The sequence below is a fragment of the Zonotrichia leucophrys genome, chromosome 3 (assembly GCF_028769735.1).
Source record: "Zonotrichia leucophrys gambelii isolate GWCS_2022_RI chromosome 3, RI_Zleu_2.0, whole genome shotgun sequence".
Classification (NCBI taxonomy): Eukaryota; Metazoa; Chordata; class Aves; order Passeriformes; family Passerellidae; genus Zonotrichia; species Zonotrichia leucophrys.
In genome coordinates, this window is record NC_088172.1 from 45,800,411 (window position 1) to 45,824,083 (window position 23,673).

Sequence of the window (23,673 nt, forward strand, 5' to 3'; positions counted from 1 at the left end):
ATTATTAAGCACAAAAGTGCAGCTTTTTATTTAAGAGGTCATTAAACTGCAAACTGATGAAAACTGTGAAATATACTGGGAAAAAGATCACTGTAAACTTGTTCTGGTTTTCCTTAAGTTTCTGTGACTTGCTACTGGCAGAGAAGTGGTAGTGGCCTTCACGGACTTTTGGCTGGACCCAGTGCAGCAGTTCTAGTTCTTATAAATGGTTGGGCAATTCAAATAGCAGGGAACCAGACCCATGATGCAAGAGGTCATTTCATCTTTCTGCAGTTCATAGCTGAATAAACAGATCAGTGAGTAGGAGTTGAGAGGTAAATTAACTTTTGTATTCAGCACTGGCAAAAAGATAGTACAACATCATATCCACTTCTGGTAACTGTAGTTTTTAGAGGGTGTCAGGAACTTGGAGGGAATACAAAAAAAAAAGGAGGCACCAGAAAGACTGGGACTTTACTTCTCAAGGAGACAAACAGAAAGTTTTATCCACATTTTGGGAAAAAAAAATAAAAAGAAAATGAAAAGAAAGAAAACCAGTCACTCAAGGGCTTTTTAATCTACTGAGAAAATAAAGAAGACCTGAAAATTCAATCCACAAAGATTCAGACTGGAAATAAGGCAGACAGGGGGGAAGGGAGGTGTTATTTGGTTGTTTCGGTTTGGTTTGATTTGGTTTGGTTTAGAATGGGTCGGGTTTTTCTCCTTCCCAAGGGAAGGGAATGTTAAACCATTAAAGAAAATTACAAAAGAAGTAGTGGATTTTCCATTTCTTAATATCTTCAAATAAATACTATTTTTCCAGTCAAGCATGTTGCTGTATTTTGTTCAGGGTTAACAGGTTAAAAAAACCCCACCACACACAAAATAGGAGAGCCCGTTTCTCCTAATGTCCTGACCCAGGTTGTTGAGTTGGTGACTGTAAAGAATCCCTTCCCCTGTGTGCATTCCCCTCAGGGTCTCCCTCCTGCCACATGCAGCCTATGATTCTTCATGTATCCTGAATAGCAAACACACACCTTTGAACTCCAGAGTCTGTTGGAAGGGTTTGTAAAATCTTCACAAGTAGCTTTCTAAATGCCACTACCTTTGTTGGTTGTTTCTGGAAGTGCCCTGAGTCCTAGGTTAATCACAAGACTCATGTCAAATCTCAAGGTACTCTTCAAGCGATCTCAGAAGATTATGCTTTTCTACTTCTTTTCAGAAACAAGCCATACCAATTATATATTTCATTTCTAGCAGATGTTTGTCTGAAGGCCTCAAGTAAAAGAGGCTCTGGAACTTCCCAGCATTTAATGTCCTTGCCCTGAATATTTATTTTGAAAGCACCATCTTCCATTTGGGAAGTAAAAAAGGACCAATTCCTGTCAGGAGATTTAAGCTGCTGCTTTCTGAACCCTTTCCTGTAGGTCCAAATCCTCTTTAGAGTACAACTGTAGACTGGAGTTAAACAAAGGTCTTTCAAACCTGAACGGAATTGAAGGATCATATGACATCACTATAAAATGTATAAAATTTTACACCCCCTCAAGGTTCTTTTCACACTCACAATTTTCAGCAAGCACGGTCATCTTCTGATTATTCTTTTTTTCCTGTAGATCTGTTGTCTAGTCAATTTCTCCCCACCATGAACATGTTTTTCCACCAAAGTGTAGAAACTGGTACTTCTCCTTATTGTCTTCATATAAAAATACTGTAATTCTTTAATAATTACTGCATTAGAACATTTCTCCAGTTATTGTTTTTTTGTTATTTTGTTTTTTGTTTTATTCCTGCTTCCAGCAGATGTATGCTCTTTCTAATTAATATGTCCTCTAAAAATGTAGTAACTCAGTTTTATCAACCATCCAGCTTACTTACAACAGCACTGAATGGCACCTGGCCAGGACACCGTCCAATTGCAACTTTTCTTTATTCATTCTTCCCATGGAAAAGTAAAAAATTATGAGTCTCTTGGAAAATTTATCTCAGCATTTTCCACAGACTATCCAGGCCATGCTTTCCTACCCACTTGCTCAGTGAATAGCACAGAGTCAAATTCTTCAGACAAGATATGAGTTTCTGTATCTACTGCTTGTACAGTCTTAAAGGTTTATTACTGTTGTGTGCACTGAAGTTAAATTGTTCTTTCATGATGAATCTGTACTGTTGGTTACTCAATTCATACTGGAAAAAGAAAAGAAAAAGGCATTTAATCAATCAATTGTCAGAAGTGTAGAAAACTGAAAATGCAGCACATATTTTTCAGTAATGGAATTGTTGCTGAGTACTTGACTGTAGTGATTTATACTCTTCAAATCACTGTCTTTGTCAGAAAATGTAATTCTCTCTTCTGTGTCATTTGGAAACAAGAAGTGAAAGATCTCTACTTTTTCAAAAGCCTTAATGTAACAATGTTGAGCAGAAGTCAAAAATATTTAGGCAGCTTTTGTGGAATAAGTGTCATAGCCCTGGCTGCTAGACTGAGATGTGCTCACAAGAACCTTGCTCCTGAGCAGAGAGAAGTTTTTCTGTGCACCTACCCTTTTCATTGAATGATTTCCCTCTCTCAAATGAATTCCTCTTCTAAGAACATTTCCTAAGATCATTCACACAGTTCACCTTAGGGTCTGGCCCCTTCTGGGGGTGGCTATGATGGAGAAGTGTGTGCTTTCTGCACTCACTGCTTACTGTGGTGAGGAATGGCGAGATGCAAAATGGGCCAGAGTTCAGCTGGCATAATTCAACAGCAGAAGTTTTGAAATCAGTGGATGTCTACTGGTTTATATCAGCTGTTCAAAAACTAAGGCAAAAGCACAGATTCAGCTAGCTGAATTTTGGAGATGTTGTCTAGAGCCAGCTTTGCAGCTCAAGTTTCTCTCTGTCAGCTTCACAGAGCAAGGGAGGGAAGTGAGATAAAGCAGTTAAATGTGAAGCTCATCCAGTGCAACTCATTTGTTATTCTAAAGAACATTCTCTTATGGTCTTTCCAGAAAGTGGTTTACCAGCATTTTACAACTACAGGTAATGGGTGTGATAAAATAACAAACATACACTAGATGGATTAAGGAAATTTGGGCAAAGAAATCAAAATATCTAAGTAAGACATCCAAAATCCACAAAGACTGGCATCTGAAAAACACAGGCCTGTTGGAAAAGCCTGTGCAAGTGGCTGAGATTAGTCATATCAAAAAATATCTGCTTTCTACCCAGGCAGCACTACTAAGGTGAGGTTTTTACAGTTTTGTGCCAGCTCTCCTGCACATGCCTGGATAAATCCATGCCTGGGTGGTGAGCCAGAAAGGCATCTTTTTTTTTTTTTTCTGTAGTCACAGAGACTCACATTGAGATCTGGCTGGCTCATGAGAAACTATGACCTAAAGAAAGGGCAAGCACCCTTAAAATCCAGCTGATTTGGTGAACACAAAAGTATCAAGAGCACGGGAACCTTGGAATGGATTTGGAAGATAGCTTTCGGACCGTAGTGTCTTTATTGTGATGTAAAGACAGGGTGTGAATTTGATGCTTTTGTCCCTGTAAAGATGGAGTTTGCAGCTGTATTTTGCCCAATGATTAAATTCAATCTGGTAATGGGTCTGATAATTACATCTTTCTCAAACTGACCTGGATAGAAGGCACCAGAGTGGTTTATAGTGCATTCAAGTCTATGAGTTATTTATTTGTGTTCCTTCCATTAAAATAATTTCAAAATTGATGTGAGCAGTTTCATGAAAGTACTAGGAATGACATTCCCACCTCCAAGAGTCAACTAAAACAGATGTTTTCAGAGCACTTTAAACTCAGACTTGGAATACAGGCTACCTATCAAATTCTTGTGGTCTCTTCAGCAAAACCTGTCACACTATAAGAAGGAGCCAACACCCTGCTGTTCAGTGCTGTTAAAATTTCCATAAAATAAAAAGTTCACCTCCACATAAATGAAGGATTGGGGTAATGAGATATGGCCATAGTGGAATGTAGCCTGTACACTGAGGGATGAGGCAGGCCCTGATCATCCTCTGGGTGGACAGAGATGCAGAACTGCAGAAGGTCTCCAGGGCACCCTAAATGCAGAGATAACATTGCCTGTGTCATTCCTGACAGATATCCAGCACATTAACATCTACAGATTGCTGCTGGTGAATGGCCCACCACTTAGCCAGAAAAAATATTCCACAGCATCCTTTCCTAAGAGCTATGAAATTTATCAAGCTGGAAGAAATAATTTTAAAATGCTGCTGCTATGCTTTAGGAGCCTTTTGACTATAGTACTGTCCTGTTTCATCTGGCAGGCAAGAAACTGGAGTGATGAATAAGAAATCCAACTTCCAACAGTTAACTGTTTGACCCTGGGAACATGGATTTGACCAGTTCAAGCAAGAAAAGGGAATAAAACATTTTTTTTTCAGTCCCCATAAATGAAGGGGAGAAGACACAGATAAAGAGCAGACACTTACTATTATTAATTAAACGAATATAAATATAAGGTAACTATTTAAGTTATTCCTGTACTGGCCGAACACAGAGCAGGATATAGTTAAACCTAAAAAAGGTCTGAGACTGAGAGAAAATCATGACAATCTTTTCTTCAGTGACATTTTTTTTCAGTATCAAACTAAGTCGTTCATTTAAAAAAAAAAAATCATTGGTGATCAGTGGCAGAAATCACTTGCATTCTTTGCACACAAGAAGATGAGTCCCCTGAGCATGGTTCTGGAAAAACTTCAGCAGCTGGCTGACACCTTTTCTTATCCTTTGTGAATCAGGAAGGTGGGAGGGGATATAGTGTATCTCGGCCAACAGACCATCTTCCGCTTTTTTATGAAAGCAGCTTGTTATAAGAATGCCTTCATTCATTGAATTTCCGGTGATAGCTTTTTCTGGGCAAACTTTGGCTTTTAGTCTTCTCACAAGTTAATTTCATCTCCCTGTGTGGGTCTTTCCTATTGTTTTTGGTGCTCCTTGACTGACCTCCCACATCACTGTGCAATATTAATTTTTGTGCTGAAAACTTTTTTGTCCATCTCACTGAATCCTTGAACACCACAAGGCATTCAACCAGTTTACTACAACTTTGTGAAGTTTCAACAGAGAGCTGTGCCACTGTAATTTACATGCCAAGAAGCTGCAAAACAGTTCTGTCGGAAAACAACTGGCAGATGTCTGCAAGGTGAAGCAACCAGTCTGTTTTTGTCACACCACATAGCTCCCAGTACACACCAGACTGGCTCTTGATGGATACCAGCCCCATCTTACACCAAAACCCATTAGTGACTTTGCCATTGATATCTTTAGGAAGAGCTTTCACAAAATTATTTCTTCATCACAACCTGAGTAAGTCCAGTGAGATGAGGGAGGCCTCTCAGTTCAGTCCTGGTAGCTTTGGCAGCTGGTCTGTATAGCTCCTATGCAACAGAGCAGTTTTAGAGCTGCCCACGCCCCCAAATCGACCTAAATCCTTTCTCCTGCCTCACGCTCAAGGTTGTTGTCAAAGACATGCTTAGTAACAAGATGTTTCCTGGCAGAAACCAGGTACAAAAATGGAACTGTGTACCTAGCTGCAGCGCCAGCCTCACTGATGGGTGGGATTTGCCCGGGAAGCTGGGGCTGTGCCCCTCAGGCCCCCCAGCCACCGGCCGGACACCGACTCCCACTGCCACCCACTGCGGCCACTTCCTTCGGCTGCACAGCAAACCAGCAGCGTCTGGTGGCACACTCAGCACCACATCTGGTAGCGTTTAGCCCGAGTGTTGGCTGTCCTTCCCAATAATTCATCTGGAATAGGCTAAAGCAACAAGCGGGCGTTCGTTCTCCTGCGCTCTTTCTTTCCCCCATTGTGCCATTCAACAGCCTCCAAAGCTGCTAAAGCCACAAAAATGTTAGAGTGATTGTTGGCCAATGTCAAACTTATTTTGGAGTGGTTGTCTTATATTGGGTGACATATTATTTACCTTTCTTATCTAAGCTTAATAGAGTTAAACAAATCAGCGCTTCCTGACGGGAGGCTGCTAGAATGTGATTGAATGAGCAGTGTTGTTAGGAGAGCATATGTGCCTGAGCTCATAGATTCTAACAGCTAAACTTTGGTGCTTCTGTTGTGACATTGTATTTCTAGCTTTCCTGTCAGCTTAACACCACCCAATGTTGGGGAATTAAAAAAAATCATAAATGCAAACACATTTTAATATACTTTTGTATGTTTAAGTACTTGTAATGCATGAAGTTTTGTAGAATACGTAGAGCAGACTCAAAATCTCAGACGCTGAAAGTGAAAAAAAATTATTTTTTTAACTCGCAGGTGTTTTAAAGCAAGTTTTTCGTAAAGTCAGCAAAACCTTCAGCCAAAGACAAGTGCGTGTTGGATTAACACAAAAGACCCAACAGTGATAATTAAAATTATATCTCTTTTTCATATTATGAAGAACATACGGAAAAGTACAATGGAGAGTTTCACAACAGAAGCTTTAAATTTGAGTTTAACCCTCCAAATACCTGTGCCCAAAGACAGTGGGATGGAAAAGGCCAGAGATCAAAACTGGTATTGACAGAAGGCTCTCCTTATCTGCTAGGGCAGAGCAAACTCGTCAGTGTGCTATCTGAAATACTCATGGTACAGATTCCCAAAACGGAGGGGTGGCCCCTAAGAGACACATATTCTCTTCTGCCAAGGTCCTTTGGCTTTAAAGAAAAGGATAGTGATTAGCCCAAGCAACAGCCAAAATAGAGCTAAATTGCAATGGAGTAACAGCCTGTCTTTTTCCTCCAGCAGTGCCAAATAAGTGCTCCCCAGCCCTTGGCTGCTGCTGACCCTCTGCTGAGCTTCTGCTGGTGCATCCCTCACAACTCTGGAAGTCTCAGTGGTGTCTTGATGGCAAAAAAGACTTTTTCCAAGGCTCCCTCTTTGTTTAGCAGTGCCCCAGCTTTCCCAAGTCCTATGGCCATCACAGAGCCATTTAGAAAAACAATGTTTGGAGGCATTCTTGCACCACTAGTATGGTCTGTGCATCCCTGCAGCAGCCTGGATAGAGGTGTCACAGGCTCCACGCTGCAGTCAGGGGTGAAGAAAGGGATGATATGTATGTCTGCCTACCTACAGGAAGAACACTTAGGCTTTTTATGGGTAAAATAACTTAGGTTGTGAAGGCCTCTTTAGTAAGTGGAAACTCAGAAATGTCTACCCTGAAAGATCATCCTTTTTTTTTTTTGATCAGTGCTGAGCCTAATATCTTTGGTGATGTTTTTATTTATTACATGATAATCTGGCAGGGAATTGGTCAGCCACTTGCAAAAATGATTAATCAGAAATACCAATCTTGTTCTGATTTGCAACATAACAGAAAACAGCAGCTCTGTCCTGTGCTACTCCCCAGTGATTTACATCAGTATGTGCCAATGATGGAAAACATAGCCTGCCTGTAAAGCTACAATTAGGTCTAGTTTCCATGGACATAATCAGTTGAATGCAGAAAAAAAGAAGAAAGAAATCTAATAAAGAGAACAATATAAAGTAACCATTATAAAATAACTGAGGACCTTACATGCCAAAATATGAATTACTTTAAGATATATGTTTCTACTGGCAATTTTTGTACTTTTTTTAAAATGCTTTATGAGACTATCCAAGTTGAAAAGTTCACATTTATACAGGAATAAAAGAAAAATCTGAAGAAGCCTGGAGTTTATAAATAAAAGGCATGATACATTAATGTGCAGTTTTCAGAGTGTTCTACTTCACCATCTTCTACTTTAGATAAGTAGAGTTACACTCAAAGGAAGTACTATCGAATAAATACAGGAATAAACAGCTGAGAAAGGCAGAATATTGACAAAGATCCAAATGCTGCTGACACTACATCAAGAGAGGGAACATTTTGACAACTTTATTCATGCCAATAATCACAAGTTGCCTTTTTCAACATTCAGGCTACTAAAGGTGCCTTGTTTTGCTTGTTAACCACTACAGCAAAATGAAATAAGATTTCACGTAACGAAATAAACTTTGATTCCTAGTTTCAGACACCCCTAAATTTGAAAACTTTGCTGTTCTTCTGCCAACAGTTCTTGATATATTAGAAATTTTTCTTCCTAGGTTGTATGCCCAAACCTGAGAAGAGCTGAGCCATCTCGTGCTGCCTTTAGGTACCATCAGTCTTCTAAAACACAACAAACATGGAAGTGTAAATTTGATGTTTAAATATGGCAAAAGATATTTTAATTTCCAGTTTTGTGGGTTTCTACAGTCGTACACTACGCTACTAGTGCTGTTTCTTAGCCTTCTGTTCTCCATTACTCGTGCTAGAAAAAGTAAAGTGAGAATGTATCTAAATAATCTCTTTCCTTTGGTAAACTGGCATAGGGAGAGCTGTGTTGGTCTTCGTATTTTTCTTTTCAAACACTGAATTCCTCTGAGATATTTCCCATTCCTCGTATTACAAGGTTAGACTCATATGTGTCTCCAGTCAGGCAGCTGTAGATTTCTAACCCCCTAAAACTAGAGGATTACATTATTACATCTGAAGTATAATAATTCCTGGGAAGGAAACATGCAATATAAAAATATCTCTAATGATTTAAACTGTACCCTGTACAATACTGTATTACTCCTTGTTAAGGTACAGCAGTACAGAGCCATGTTTTTACAGGTTATTTTTCTGTCCCCCAGCTCTCTTTATTCAGGCAACTTTTACCATGTTGGAAGGGACAGACTCACAAAATAGGGTATAACCAACAGAAAACCCCGCAAGACAAGTCTGTGTTGGATGGAGCACATAAGAGATAACTAGGAAGGGAGATGGAAAGCATTAGCATTAGATGTGAGGCTAAGCACAGCATGCTCCCCATCCCCAATAAACACATTGCTTGCCAGGCCAGCATCCATCAGGTGAGAAGTATCAGTTTTTGGTGCTGCTTCTGGGGGCAGGCTAGTCCTTGGTGTCACTGAGGTGCCATCTTCCAGCTCACTGTCTTTTCCAGTGAGACTTTATAACTTTCCTTGTCCTTGCTTTTTGCCTTGAATCTTTAAGCTGTTACCCATGCTACTGATCTTACCTCTGCCTTCAATTCTACATTACAATTTGGCTGATTCTAGTCTGCGTACTTTCTCACAGCTCTTTCTCATAACTCAGTATTTTCCAAAAAGTTTGAGCTAAGGTTGCACAGCTGGGATGTATCAAAACTAAGCCTAGGATCACAGGCAGCTGAACTCCTAGAAGGAGCATCACGAGGTGGGGGAGGAGGGAGAAAAAATCCTGTGTTGATGGGATTGTCCCATAGAGCTTTCCAAGTCTTGAGGGGACCTCTGGTTCTAAGCTGGAGATGACGTTGACAGTGCTTGCTAAACTTTGCCAAGCCAAACATCTAGGACATAGATCTCTGCAATCAAATCAGATAAAATTTTCCAGCCACCTACAGTCAGCTATTTTTCTGAAAGTAAAGGATGAATGAACACTCACAAATGCTTATTGTGCATCCAACCCACAAACCAAGAAATCCAGGAAAGTCAATGCTAAAGAATTTTAAATTTTAATAAATATTCTTGAGCTGAGGAGGAAGCCAAAACAGGTAAGTTTTAGGTAACTTCAGGACATGTAGAGTTCATATTCAGCTCCTGCTCTTACATAGACCTTCCTTGTGCAATTTAAGGCAAGATATGTAAGTGTCAAACGAGGACTTGAAGATGGGTACAGGGTCCCAGTAACACCAGCCTATGCATACAAGACTCCAAACTAGTTCATAAAAGGTTGTAAAATCTAGGGGAAGAAAAAGGGTCCAGATAGATTAAGTTCCGCCTAAAGTCAAGTCCAGGCACATACCCTTCTCCAAAGCCTTGCAGTTCACATCAATGCTGGATGACTTTCTTTTATGAAAACAAGTCACCACTTCCCAATCTTCTTCTCAAAAATAAATGGGCAAAGAAACCTTTCACTCAAGAGTCTACTGGCTGCACTAGTCACCCATAAAGGGGAAATCTGAACTCTAGTCTTTCCAGTGCTTTTGGAGATTGAGCCCATGAAATGTATATCCCATTTTTAAGGTAGTACTGCCCTATTGCTACAGCTGAACCACTGTGACAAGAAAGAATACGGGAATCATGGTCCAGAGAAGCAAGTTGTTCAATTGCTTCTTGAACTCAGACAGGTTGGTGCAGTGACCACTTCCCTGGGGAGCCTGGACCAGTGCTCAACCACCCTCTGGGTGGAAAGCCTTTTCCTGACATCTAATGTCATCCTCCCCTAACTCAGCCTCATGATGTTTCCTTGAATCCTGTCACTGGTCACAGAAGTGAAAATATTGGTAGTTCCTACTTGGCCCTGCACTTCCTCTTGTGTAGAAACTTTAGATTGCAATGAGGTATCCACTCAGCCTCCTCTTCTCCAGGCTGAACAGATCAAGTGACCTCAGCCACTCCTTATATGGCTTCCCCTCCAGATCCTTCACTATCTTTGTGGCCCCCCTTTGGATGGTCTCTAATAGTTCAATATATTTTTCACATTGTGTGCCCAAAACTCTACTCAAGGTGAGGCCACCCCAGTGCAGAGCAGAGCAGGACAATCCCCTCCCTTGCCCAGCTGCAATGCTGTGCCTGATGCCCCCCAGAACCCTATTGGCCCTCCTGGCTGCCAGGGCACTGCTGGATCATGTTCAGCACACCATTGACCAGGACCCCCATGTCCCTTTCCACAGTGTTTCCCTCCAGCCTTTCATTCCACAGTCTATGCACACAACCCGGGTTGCTCCATCCCAGATAGAGAATTCATCACTTGCACTTGTTTAGCTTAATTTCTTTCATGATTTCCCATCTCTCTAATCAAGGTCTCTCTACAGGGCCCCTCCTCCAGGAAGACAACCGCTCCTCCCCATTTTGTATCACCTGCAAACTTGCTTAGTATCTCTTCAAGTAGTGCTTCCAAGTAATTTCTGAATATGCTGAAAGGCACAAGGCAGAGCCCTGTGGAACCCCACGAGTGACCAGTGGCCATTCTGGTGTCTCCACATTCACTGTAACCCTCTGTGCCCAGCCCATGAGCCAGCTGCTCACCCATTGCATTATGTGTTCATGGCCAGTCATGGTCACTGCGGTCCAGACCTCTGATGCATTTTTCAGTACATGGTCAGAAGAGTCCAGAGAGTGCATTGTTGTGCAGACTAATGTATAACATGAAATCTGAGTGCCACCACTGCTGGCCATAATTTAAACAAAAAGAGTGAGACGACCACATATTGCTAAATGAGGTGATTTTGATACATTGGTTTAAAAGAGAAGATTTGGGTTATTGAATTCAGTCCCACATGGGCTAAAGATGAGTGTGTAGCCTGCTGAATAAGGGAGATGCCAGCATTCCCAAGTGAATGATGCAGGCATGTCCCCACTCAGTTAGTGCTTGTTGTGAATACCAGTTGATGCATTTGCCATGTGAGGAAGCGTTCAAATCATTTCCAGATAAAGTCCAAAACATTTGTTAACTATTATTTTTTTGAGGCTATCAGTTCAGGAATTAGCTGCTGCAACTTTACCATCAAGCCATACAGTCTGACTCGCATTCCTTGTCTGCAAGCTACAGCAGGCCTACCTATGGCACCTAAATGTGTGCCTCAGAAACCTATTTAGGAACTCTCATTAATTTAAATGGGTGCTGTACTCCCCAGTGGCCATTAGGCAAGTAGCTATTTCAAGGATCTGGATGCAAAGAGCACATTAGGTGCAGTGAAATCATGCCTAAATTCCCTTGTAGAGTTAGTCTTAAATTTATAAACAGAGTGAGTAGAAAGAATTTAGGTCAGGCTACAGACCAGGGCAGACCTAACAATAAAATCACTGATAACATGTGGAGTGATTTCACCTCAGCACTAATATTTTTAACATTAGTTAATATGTCAGAATGTTGAGAGTCTAATTTTTTTTTGCTTCCTGAACAATAGACAAATCTTACTGAAGTCTTACATGCCATAGAAGAGCAATAAAGTACATGCAAGGCATGTTTTTTATTCTACCTGCTTTTCCCAGACTGCATTGAGTCCCTGCTGAGAATACCCAGATTTAAAATAGTGCTACACTTTATGACTGTTGTTCTACACTTTATGACTGTTACTCTAAATCATATGCAATTAAAGCAGCCACAAATATTAGTCCTTTATTAGACCAAATATTTCCTTCAGAGCTAGTCTGGGGATTTCTGTATCCATAGATGAGGGTGAAGAGTGAACAATTGACAGTGAAGTAGTCTGAAAAGGCACCTTGCTCTCTTTGCCCCACTTTAAAAAAATCCCCAAGAATAAACTAAAAAAGATGTCTTAATGTGAGAATGTTTGTATTTAAATATTTGCTTCTCTTGTGCAATCTGTATTAACCACAAGAGAGAAGAAAGGGAGACAAGCAGATGTATAAAAAACCTGTGAAACTTAGTGGAACAAATGGGATAATTTCCATTTTCTTTACTAGGTGTTAGATCAGGCCCAAAGGATTTACCAGCTGAGATCCAGTTGGCCTGCAACAAACTCATGCCGAGGTTTCAGGCAGTTCATTGAGCACCACTGCCCGCCCAGTGGAGAGAAAATATTTTCAAGGGTCTCTAAGGGAGGAGGCTGCCTGCCTGCCCAAACACCCAGGGCACCTCATCTTCTTCTGCTGCCTCCTCCCTCATTAGCAGAGTCAAGAGTTTTCCTTTGTACCACCACTTCACTGAGCACTGAATCAGGTGCCAAAGCAAGGTGAGCTGAGTAGCTCACCATAAGTAGCTTGCATGAAAATTGCTCTTACCAGTATTACAGGGGCTCTGTGTGTGTGTCACCACAATCAGATTGAATTCCATGCACAGATTTCCCATGCAGTGCAGGGACTGACTACAAAATCTTGTGGAGATATAGGTGTGACCTTCTAGCCACCATCACACCAAGGTTCACACTCAAACGTTTAATGTTAACATACATAAATAAAGAAGGATTAAAGACCGGGTGAAGTCACAAAGGTAAGGGATTACTGCACATAATTCTCTCAAACTGCTCACCAGCTGATGATGTGCTTTTTTCCACATTTGCTGCATTTCGCCTAAAAAAGGGGGGATCCAGATTTTCTTATATTTGTACCAGGTCTTACCTTACTCTTACAGACACTGCTTATTTCCTGGCATTTAGTGGGAGAACACCTCCAAAGGAGCAGCTGAAGTACATGTTGCAGATAGGACACTGGCCCTCTCATGAGAAAAATATCAATAACATAACAGATGAATCACATTTGTAACATGTTAATAAACACCTACAAACCTCTCAACACTCTTACAGGCCTAACCCCAAGAAGCTTTAAACTCACACACACACTCGTTCATGGGGGATCTCCAGCTGTCCAGTTTCCCCTGCTGCTTCCTGCAGCCTCTGATACCTCCACAGGTCAGGGCTCATCACTGGGGTGGGCTCCCATGCCTCCTGTCTGTTCTCCAGGTGCTGACTGCTCCATGGAGGGCTGCCTCTGCTGTGCCTGTCAGAGGTCGGGGTGCTGCAGGGTGTCTCTGCAGGGGGAACATCAGGTTTTGACTATCGCTGTTTTCACATCACGATCTCCTCCCACCGTTACAAATGGAGATCCTTCTTTTATATTTTCTTTTTTGTTTCAAACGTTGATGTAATTCTTTCTTTGCTATTTACTCTGGCTTATGGTCATCTACCTCTTTAACACTGTGAGTTTTGGGGTGGTTTTGTGTATTTGATCCAGACATGCTGTTTACAGCCACACGCTTATCTTAGCAGGTGGGGTTATCCAGGCGCTTTTCCAAGGGTGGGCTGTGCACATGCTCCCTCAGCAGGCCAAGGATCATTTCAAACAGACAGTTTGGGATGCAGTCATCCCGTTCTGGAGGGCAAGAGCAGTTAATGATGTGGACACAAGCTCTCACATGTGGGTTGGGCTCTGCGCCAGAGAACTATTCCAAGCACCTTTAATTTATCAATACAGACAGAGCCAAGATGACTCTCATGGGAAGTGAACAAGCAAACTTTAAGCTACATGTAAGATGCAGAGTCAAGGTCTTGATCTGGGAGATAACTCTCCTCCAACACTCAGTGAGCTGGGATTTTTGTTCACTCCAGCACACCAATACAAAACGGCCATAAATTTCAGAGCTTAATTCTGACTTTGGGTTCTGACTCTTTGTATTCTCAAATGGGGCTCAGGGACAATGTTTTGGTTCAATATCACCTCTAAAACATTGCATTAGCTTCATGTCACATGAAATAAAAGGTAAATGTCTTTTGATCTTGGTCCGCAGCCAGGTCGTTAGAAGTTCCTTCCCCAGCCTCTTGGCCTGTGCAGTGCCTCACTGACTGTGGAGCTGATTGCAAGGTCTGGTTTCTTGGTCCAACCTAGTAAGTTTCCTTCTAAAGCCTTCCTTAAAGGGATAAATGGAGACATTGAAAGCAGGAGGAGCAAATCTTCTCTCCCTTGGTCTGTGTTGCAGTCACTTCTGCAAAAAACAGTAAAAACAGTAGAGGACAGAAAAACAGTAGTGGACAACTGATGTTAGAGTGGGCAGGGTAGAGGAGGTATAATCAAATTTTTATCGAAGCCTCAGGTATTTTGCTTCCTGTTTTCTCAACATTGGAAACATCTGTCATGGTTTAGGAATGGTATTCCCCTATTTAGTGCTCCCACTGAAGCACTCCAAACCAGGTGCCGCTCTCTCACTGCTGCCTCCCCATGTGGCAGGGTAGAGAGGAGAATTTGAGGCAGAAAAGGTGAAGATCACAGGTTGAGATAAGAACAACTTACTGGAATCTGCAGTGGATCAAGAAAAACAAACCATAACAGCTGCAATATCAGTAACAGAAGGAAGCAGCACTACCTGACTGCTCACTTCCCACTAGGGTTACTCCACCAGAAGGGACCCACTCCCCCTTACTGGAAAAATACAAGATGTGGTATAGAATAACCTCCAGGTCCTGGCCATGAAATCCTCCTGGCTACAACAGAAGTTAATCCTGTCCTGGCAAGAACCAGGACATCATCCCAACAATGTAGGATGAGATCAAGCCTGAGATGTTTTTCTGTTACTGGCCCTGTCCCCACCACTTTTTCCTTTCAAGTGCTTTGGGGATTTGTCTCCTATTTACACTTTGGTGCATCATGACAGAAAAACCATCTTGAAATGAGCTATCATGAAGTGGAGTGCGCACTCCTAAGGACTTCATTATATTTGTACTAGTCCCAGCAGATTATGGCTTGGCACAGGTAACCCACCAAGGCAAATGTCAGCATCTGAAGTGGAAAATACTTCCTTTTCTAAGTAAGCCACAAGGACCAACCCAAAGAGGGATTTGTTGTGATCAAAGACTATATTACTACAAATTACTGAAAAAAAGAAAATAAATCTTTCATTCCTTCTTCCTTCACATTCCTTGGTATGAACAAAAGCCATTCAGAGTAAAAGTTACTCTGTTTTCAAATCCACATTGAAATGAGGAAACACCCCCCAACAAAGTAATTTTACTATCAACTTTTGGAATTAAAGAAAAGCTGAAAAGGCATGGTGGGGGACAAGAGAAATAGCAAGACAGGACTGTGGGAATCCAGGGTCAGGAGAAAGTACCTGGAATAGAGGGAGAGGCCAGAGCAAATGAAGGGAGTAGTTGAGTAGGAGAATTAGTTATGAGCTAAATATTTCATATTTTATTTATTCTCTGAGGCTGAATTGGAAAAACATGGGGGCTTGATAGCATACACATGAAAAGATGGTATTTTAGGAGCTGGTATTTCAAGTGTAGGCCAGATTTCTGGCTGCCTGGTACCTTTGAAAACAGTGTCTTTTAAGAAAAAAGAACAATTCTGTTTTGTGGAGATAAATGGTCCAGTGAGGAGTTAAATGCAGTATCATCCGTTCACTGTTTGTCTATGCAACTTGCCAGTAGTTGCAACACTACATTCTCTGGAAAGTAAGAAAAAAAAGAAAAATCCCTGCAGTATTTTTTTCTCATAATGTGCAGAGCATGATGTCAGCCTGGCAGAGGAATTTAAAAATAAACAATAACACACATTTTTACCAAACAGAAAAATACCACTTGCGAAGGCAATAAAATAAAGGCTGTAATATATTTTATCTCTTATTTTCTTCATGACTGAAGAAGTAGGCAAGCATTAGCAAAGAAGACACTTTCTGCAGAACTGTGTAGTACATTTATTTTGAACAGTCTTTGCATTGGCATGATCTCTTTTCCCAGCACTGGAGAAAGGCAGCCCTCTTAAAGGTGTTCCCATGTGGATGGGAAAAATGCCACAGGGGGAACAGCATGGTTGCATTCCCAGCTCTGCCTACACACGTTACACTTCCCCCCAGTGATGGAATGAACTACTTTATGCTGTATTTAAATGGACAACTTTTGATTTTGTGAGTGGAATTTTTTCAACTCATAGACATATATTTTTAAAGCAATCTGAAGATTTGACGAAATCTTTCTCTTTCGTTGGTGCCTTTTTGGAGTAATAGTGGCATCAGTAAAGTGTTCATGAAAGGTTATTTTTTTCCTATAGAGGTTTGAAGGAGTAATTTTAGACCTTGAATGCCTGGTTGGGTTTATATGTTTGTTCAGCAGGTGCCTCCATGTGAATTAATAATTTGTGCATTTTCTCTAATTTATGAAGACCCAGCAAAATTCATTTTTCTCTCTCTGGTGGGGAATGAGAAAGATTTCAGAATCCAGACATTTTTGTGCATGAACTAGGGTAAGAGAGGACTTGAAATAAATCCAGACTTCAGGTATGTAACTACATATTGAACATTAACACTGGGATCTCAGTGCCGCATCACTTTTGAAGAGTGGACATGGATCCTAAGGCAAGTATTCTGACACAGAGGCACAATTATGACAAGCTAATTGCACCCCAGAGACATCCACTTTCTGCCTAAACCCAGGTCTGATTATAAAGGGAGCCACTAGTTCACATGAAGGCATCTATTTGGTAGGCCTCTGAAGCAGATTAAATAAATTCCTCTTTCTCTCTCTCTTGTAGCAGATAGGGCCTGGCATTCGGAAGATCTCATGATGTTACGGGAAGACAGGGCCCCTGCCCCCTTAGATAAGAAAATTAACATAGGAATGTAGCCCCCTAAACCAGATTCCGGTAACTTTCCACTTGCCCAGGTAACTTTCCATCCCCTACTAACCATAGATGGTAAGGACAGACCCTCACCTGACGTAGAAGCCCCTTAGACTATAAAACCCCACGGGAAGAGAGAATAAAGGCCTTTGATCCTCCACCATATTGGTGTCCGCGTGTTTCTTAGGCCCGAGCGACCCCGGGGAAGGGGATCGCCGTGCTGTTTCCTGAAACCAGGCCGCCTGCCTTGTATCAGAAGGCAACACTCTCTCCCACCCCTCATTACTTGTTTTCACTGTTTTAGGTACCAGGATGGAAGACATAATTTCCTGCCTAAGATGTTTCCTCCTGAAAAATCTACTCTAAATTGAGTAGACATTGGAAAGACATGACTATTTTGCACATGAAAACAATTAGATCAATAATTTTTGCCCTGAAAGCAAATATTTGCTATAGATCACTTTCCAGAATATTTCTTTTACTGTTTTGATATATCTTAGTTTCCAGATTATTTGGTTTTCATTCTATGTAGGAGAAAAATATCTTGAAAAACCTTGAATGGTCAGCAAAGAATGGTCAGCATACTCTGGCCACCCCTTCTGTTGGTTGCTTCTCACAAAGCTGAATATTATTTGATGCTTCAGACCTTTTTGTTTATTTCATAATGAATTTCATTAATTGCTAAATTCTTGCTGTGAGAATATTTAAGATTTTAATTTCTTTAAATTGGAATAACATATAATTTTCTGATCTTAGACTTCTACAGTGAGGAATTCTAAGATTCAGAGGATTCCTTCCATAAATAAATTTTTTCCTCTTTGTTTTGGTTTTTTTGTTTCTTACCCCCAGAGTTTCAGGGTAAGGCTCCTGAGACATATGTCTGAGTTATGGTATAGGTTTGAGAAGATGAATGCTAGGCCAAAGCACTGTCTGAAACAAAGTGCCACAGGACAGACCATATTTAATGTAAGAAAACACCGCATCCATAGAAAGGGGCTGATTCATTTGCCTTCTTTAGGACAGCTAATCACCAGGCAAGCCATGGATTCCAGATTGTCAACTTCATATAAAAGGAACAGAAGTAAATTGTTAACTCTAAAGAGATCTCAGATGGTTCCAAATTTCTCTGCTGCCTGGGCTGGCTGTTCATCCCTGCCAAATGCTAAATACTCTGAATGCCAGCCATTGCCATCACTAAAAACATCCATGAGGTTCATTGCTTCCACCACTTCATTTCTCCTTGGGATTACAGAACATCCTTTATGGATCACCATCATCATCGTTTGATCTCAATAGCTTTCTGCCACGCCAACTGTGCTGCAATGCTCCTGCATCTCTGGCTAATTTTGTCCTTCTGTATTTGGATGAGTAACGTTAATAGAATTCTGAAGAGAGAATGACATGATGGTAAAAAAAAAACAAAACCAAAAAAAAAAAAACCAAAAAAGCCAACCCAAATGACTTGCAGGACTGCTGAAAAGAGAAATTTTTTTATCACTTTCATATTTACTGTTACATCTGCTTTCTGCAGAGGAAGGCATCAATGCCAATAACAAGTATGCTAATTGCTATTTAGGCCATGGCTTCGAGTCTTTAAGTAATGTTGAATAATTCTTTGGTTCAGTCAGGAAATTTGCAAAGACACATTTCTCCAAAATGCTGCCAAAGGCAATGTCTGTTTTTAATACTTGAAAAATAAACCAGATTTGCACTTTTAAGTGACCACAATTTTACAGTTCCTTTTGGGCTCCAGTGCGGCATTCGAATTTATCTCACCTCATGCTTTCTCCTTCCAGCCATCACCCTCACTCCTCCCCACTTCAGGGTAACACTGAAGATCCCAGACCTGGGAGAAAATTGCTGTACTGTTTTATGCACTTTGATTTAATGTAGCAGAAGGCAGGAGCAGAGGATTGATGGTAGTGGAGAAGCCATTCACTTTCAATGCCACTGTACAAAATCTGAGAGAAGAAGTGAAAAAATGTCTGTGAAACACAAAAGGTGGGGAATACTTTCTCTAACATACAGGAGAAATAAAAGACAACTTCATGCTTCTTCTTGCCACTAATGTGTGATCACCATAATTTTGGGATTGTGCAGATTGATTTCAGTCTAAAGTGAGGATCACAGCAGAATGATGACATCTAATAAAATTACTTTTCTTTATGGTCCCATTCAACTCTAACTAATCAGTAAAAACCAAGAGATCCTACTGATCCCTGCATGTTCTTTGCCCTTCTCCAATTTTGGTGGAAGTCTTCAGTGTCATCCTAAATTATTCACATCAGCTGCTGTTGCTAGAAAAAAAAAATAGCCATGAAGTCTCATTTATTTTAAAGATGAGAATGTCAGGAGAAAAGAGAGGTTGCTTTGAAATACTGCCCTAACATATAAAATACTGCTTGAGGTTTTCTCAAGCAAGAGAGACCAGAGTGACATGTTCCCTTGGGAGAGAAGGGCTATACTTATTAAGGCCACAAGCCACTTTTGGTCTTTCTAGACTGTTTTGGTGCTTTCTTTCCCAACAGTTTTCCCTTTTGAATAGTCCTATCTACTGAAATCTGCGGAAAAAAAAAAAAAATTAAGGGATCTTAACAGCATATACATTCAATTTTAAAACTGAGTCAGGAAATCTTGCTTACAATTCCCATTCAAAATGGTATTTCTGAACTTTTTCCTGAATGTTCTTTCAAGTCTCAACTCAATGCAAGGTGGAATAGTATTAACAGTTTTTCTCAAAATTGTTAATAGTTTAAACAAACCCCACCAAGAACTCTCTGAAAGTGCTGTTGGTAAATGCAAGGACATAAGAACCAAATAATGGCCATACTGAGTTGAAGGTTCATCCAAACCAGCAGACTGTCACCACGAATGGTGGTGCAATGTAGTGACACAAGGCTCCAGAAGTATTTCCCTGGAGTGTTCTCAGGGCTTTTCAGTAATTTGTGGCTTCGGGACTTCCTGAGATAATATAGAAATAATCTACCTGCTTTTCATGACTCTGAGTCATTGTGGAACTTCTCTTCCATAGCTTTGTCCCTGGACTGGTAAGCATTTGCCATCCATAATACCCTGTAGTAAGGAAAGCTCACCTGAGTATCCTGGGAAGGAGCATCCTTTCTTGTTTGTTTCACATCTCCCAGCTGGGACCATTGGCACAGAAATGTCATGAGCAAGAAGCATAAGCCCCAGTCTGTGATGGCTTAAAATGCCATGGACTGCTACTGGCCTGTCAGAAGTTGTTTCTCCAGAGCAGCTGGGAGACAGTTTCCTCAGGTCACTTGCTATACTAGCATCTGCCCACACATTCAGCCTCCAGAGACTGTATCAAGACAGCAGTGTACAGACTGCAAATTTAAATTCCTCCTTTGAACCACAATTATCTTGAGAATAATGTTTTATCATAAATAACATTTTATTTCCAAATCTGCAGAACTCAGAAAATAAAAGCAAATATCAATACTTGTATTTTGTTTCTTGTTCATAATAGAATTTTAATGGTCTCCTGTGACTCCAAAAGGTAAATCCCCCCTTTTTACAAGAGCCTCAAATCTGAGTGTTGTTCTGCTGGGCATCATTAATAGATTCATGTTTTACATCTCTCCTTATTTCAAATGTCAATGAAGCGGGGTATTAATGATAAAAAAATATTAAAATGGCAGGGAACAGAATTCCCTCAACCCAGCTTGACATTCCCACTTGCTCTGATACTCGTGGATCAAAAGGGAAGTGTCTGTACCTGTCTGCTCCCCAAGAAAGCAGAGGCAATAGATTGGCACCTCAAAGAAAGGGACAGGCAGATGTGGTGCTTAGTGGTGCACCTGGCAGTGTTAGGCTGACTGCTGAACTTGGTCTCAAAGGTCTTTTCCAGCCTTAATGTTTCCATCATTCTGTGATAAGTAGTTTGAAGGTCACTGCCCAATGGCAAAATTAGAGGACACTCTAAGCAGCTAAGAAAGGAATTGTTTCCTTCAATGACAGGAAGGACAAGGTTCATCTGTTCACATCATGACAATATCTTATGTGGCCTGCTCTTCAAGTGTCCTATTGTACTCTGTTCTTCTTACTCTTGGCCCTTGTCTGCTTCTCAATTCTTACCTTTACTTTCCACAGATGTAACTTAATGGTGAGAATTTAGTTCAACCAGATATTTTTAAATAACCAAGTAGCATTACCAATACATAGGTAATGCTACTTGGTTATTTAAAAATATCTACTGCTACATAGGTAGGCAGTGGGAAATAGTTTGGCATGCAGCTGCCTGTACCTTCTCTACTCCAGGGACAGAGATAGTGCCCCAAACCCTACTGCCTATCCCAGCCCAACATAACAAAAAACATTTGGTTCAATTCCTTGCAGACAAAGTAAGACTGGTTCAGAAGAACTGTGGAGCCCAACACACCTGTTACTGAAACCCTAAGCACCCTGCAGCACCAGGAGCATGTGTGGTGTCTGAGCATCTTCAGGCATGGTGCACTTTCTGGAAAATGGCACTTGCAGCACTCAGAGAGCCAGTAGCAAGCTTGGGGATGCTTTCCCTCTGTAATTTAAACACATTTTATTTCAATGATGAAGAAATTTAAATAGAAGTCTAGCTAAATTGAGAAATGCACACATACATAGACATGGATAGTCAAAACTATAGACTTTCTACTGTTGTTTTTTTTCTCATCTCTTGTCCCCCTGTTTTTTCTAATTGGAAGTGGACCAAATTGTGCTCACATCTGTGTATTGAGATCAATGCATTCAAGTAAGCTAAAACTCCAAAATGAGGCTGAATTTATATATTAAACTCAAAGGCAGTTCAGAAATTTGGCACATTGCACATTGTTTTGCCCCAGCCCTGTTTAGCATCAAGTCCAAGGAAAGCCACAGTGACTTTTTCTAAGGTTATACTTCTGCTTAAAGCTAAACAGGGCCTGTGAAGCAAGCTCAGAATCTTTGTGGTTTACTTTCTTTTATATGGTGAAATAACCATGTAATTATATCGTAATTGCATGACAGTAACCTGAAGTTAGAGAAAAAAGTATTGCTGAATGACTGGCTGCAATTATGCAACCTTACAGAGCTTGTGTTTTAGTCAAAGATAGCTGAGAGAATGCATGAATTGACAAAATTCCCAAAGTCCATGAGTCTTCATAAAGACGTTCAAAAGAGTATTTCTGTACCCAGTATGACAAGGCAAAGTAATTTTCTAATTTTAAGAAATTAGTGCCAGAAATTAGGAATAGAAACCACAGGATGATGACATGGTACCCACCTCTTTACAGGAGCAGCTTCTCCTCCTTGGTCCTCTGCCTCCTGGGCTCTGTTCCCTCACCCCTCCTCACTACATTTCTATCACAGTTAGTGCTACATCTCACACCTGTGTGTGAAGCCAGTCTTTCAGGATCACAGTAGCAGCAGAGGTGGTACCAGAAGGCTGATCCCACTGGAGCTACCCCTCCACAGACCAGCCTGATGGATGCTGCTTTCGCACAGCTTGTCCTGCAGAGGTACTTGGATGCCCCACACCACAAGCCCTTCTGTGCAACAGGAGCATTTTGGCACTTTCCAAAGAATTTAGTTTCATTGTGTTTGCCATGCAGACGAGAAACACAAGCCAGAATGCTTTTGTATTTTTTCCTATGACTTCTGTTCCTTAATTTGGCATAAAACCACATTTAGTCTCCTCACTTTTACATATCCAGCCTGAAATTTTAAAGCCTACCTCTGTGAGGTATAAGAAGATAAGGCTACAGCAGGAATATAACTTTTCAGTTTGGGCACTCTTTCTGCCAAAATGGCAATATTGCTGACTTCCAAACAGAGAGGAAATACTTCCAACCATTGTCAAAGCCTGAGCCATTCTTTGTGTGTAGGAATTGTATCTAGTCAAAACCTCACCTGTATTAGAGAACTGATATTGGAATTATGACCACAACTAGTGGAAACAGTCCCAAAAATCACTGTATTTGCCAGCAAGAAAATTTCCACAGAAGATTTGCATACTGAACACTTAAAAGCCAAATTACAATTCTAGATGATTGTGAAATTCTTCACATAGTGAAAAGTAATCTTTTTCCTCTAGAAACTATTACTTACCCCAGAACTTGCTGGTAGCTTGAAAGGTCTGTGAATTGCAAAGCAAGACCAGGCTATATCAAGGAAAGAGAAGACATCCTATAGTAAGAGCATGAAATGTTAAAACACTTAGGAGACCTGTAATCTGGAGACCAGGAAGAAAGACACATCAGTTTTAGAGAGAAGAGAAAAATTTGCAAGGTGAATTTAAAATGTGGGGGAAAAGGTAAGAAATTGTGTGGAGGAAAGGATCTAAAAGATTTCAGGCATGGATTTTCCTGGCACAAAAGTTTTCAAATTGCCCAATTTCCTTCTCCTCTGGATCTGCCTTTCTGGCTCAGGGTAACTCCTGTGCTCTTCATTTGGTTTCCTGAGTTACTGCTCTCTGTAGAGAACTAAAAAACTCCAAGTTTTATTCCCAACATAATTAATTATTTTTTGTTTTGTGCCATTAATTTTACTTCTATTTCTCTACCCATGAAACTTCACTTAGAATAATTCCCAGCCTTCCAATTATTTTTCACATCAAGTTATCTCTCAGAAATCTTTTTCTT

General features: G+C 40.8%; 1 long non-coding RNA gene across 1 annotated transcript; it reads right to left on the reverse strand.

Moving 5' to 3' along the window:
• Positions 1 to 19,073: 19,073 nt before the first annotated feature.
• Positions 19,074 to 22,339, reverse strand: LOC135444848 (uncharacterized). The gene is made up of 4 exons (XR_010439321.1): positions 22,317 to 22,339; positions 21,459 to 21,596; positions 20,043 to 20,128; positions 19,074 to 19,353 (listed from the first exon to the last, which is right to left on the reverse strand). It is a non-coding gene; the product is annotated as an uncharacterized LOC135444848 (long non-coding RNA).
• Between the last annotated feature and the right edge of the window lie 1,334 nt (positions 22,340 to 23,673).